Below are 856 nucleotides of genomic sequence, written 5' to 3'. Positions count from 1 at the left end.
ACTGATGACCTAAAATAGTTGATTTGTGAGAGCAATTATTGCATTGTCATCTTAAGATCTTTGTTCTACTTGGGTTCATAAGGCTTCTGAAGTGCCCTCCTCACAGCAGCTAACCTCAGAAAGATCATAGGTTATTGCCCTAAACCGACCCAGAGCCCAAGGTCTCACTGAAGACAGACTGATTGCCTCCCTTCAAGATTTGATGACATCAGCTTGAAAACAATACCCCAGTGATTGATGCCCAGTCCAGAGACTAGGCTAAGGATGTGTTACAAATCAGACAAGAGGGAGTGTAAAAAAATTAAATCACCCCCACCATTCAACGTTTAAGATATTTACCCGACAGTGGGAGGAATTAAAATTTGTAGAAAGTAAAGAATCAAAAGCAACATAATGGGAGGAAAAAGCAATTATGAGATGAGATACTTCCTTTTGTTGTTGTCTAAACCAGTTCATATGTTTGAGATTTCCCAATAAGATTACAAATCGGTAAGATATACAGCAAGCTTCATGGTTTATTTGGCTTTGGATCCCATATCAAAAGGTGTGGTAATGCTTACATTCTCCAATCCTCAACAGAGCAGTCAGCTGCAAGTCCAACCCCCCCCCCCCCTCAAATTATTTAAATAAAATATGCTTTATAATCAAACATTCTCTTGATCAATAAAGGGGACTCTTAATATATTCCAAATTAATTGCCAAAATAATGTCGCCCTCTTGTGACTGCTTTGAACATTGATTTACTCACGATGGTATGCCTGCTACAGCAATGTGAAGTCATACAATAAGAACATTGATTTATTCACGATGGTATGCCTGCTACAGCAATGTGAAGTCATACAATAAGAACATTGAG

This window comes from Oncorhynchus mykiss, chromosome 12, assembly GCF_057628025.1.
Source record: "Oncorhynchus mykiss isolate SJ-2025 chromosome 12, ASM5762802v1, whole genome shotgun sequence".
Classification (NCBI taxonomy): domain Eukaryota; kingdom Metazoa; phylum Chordata; class Actinopteri; order Salmoniformes; family Salmonidae; genus Oncorhynchus; species Oncorhynchus mykiss.
Note: the sequence above shows the minus strand (reverse complement) of the source record.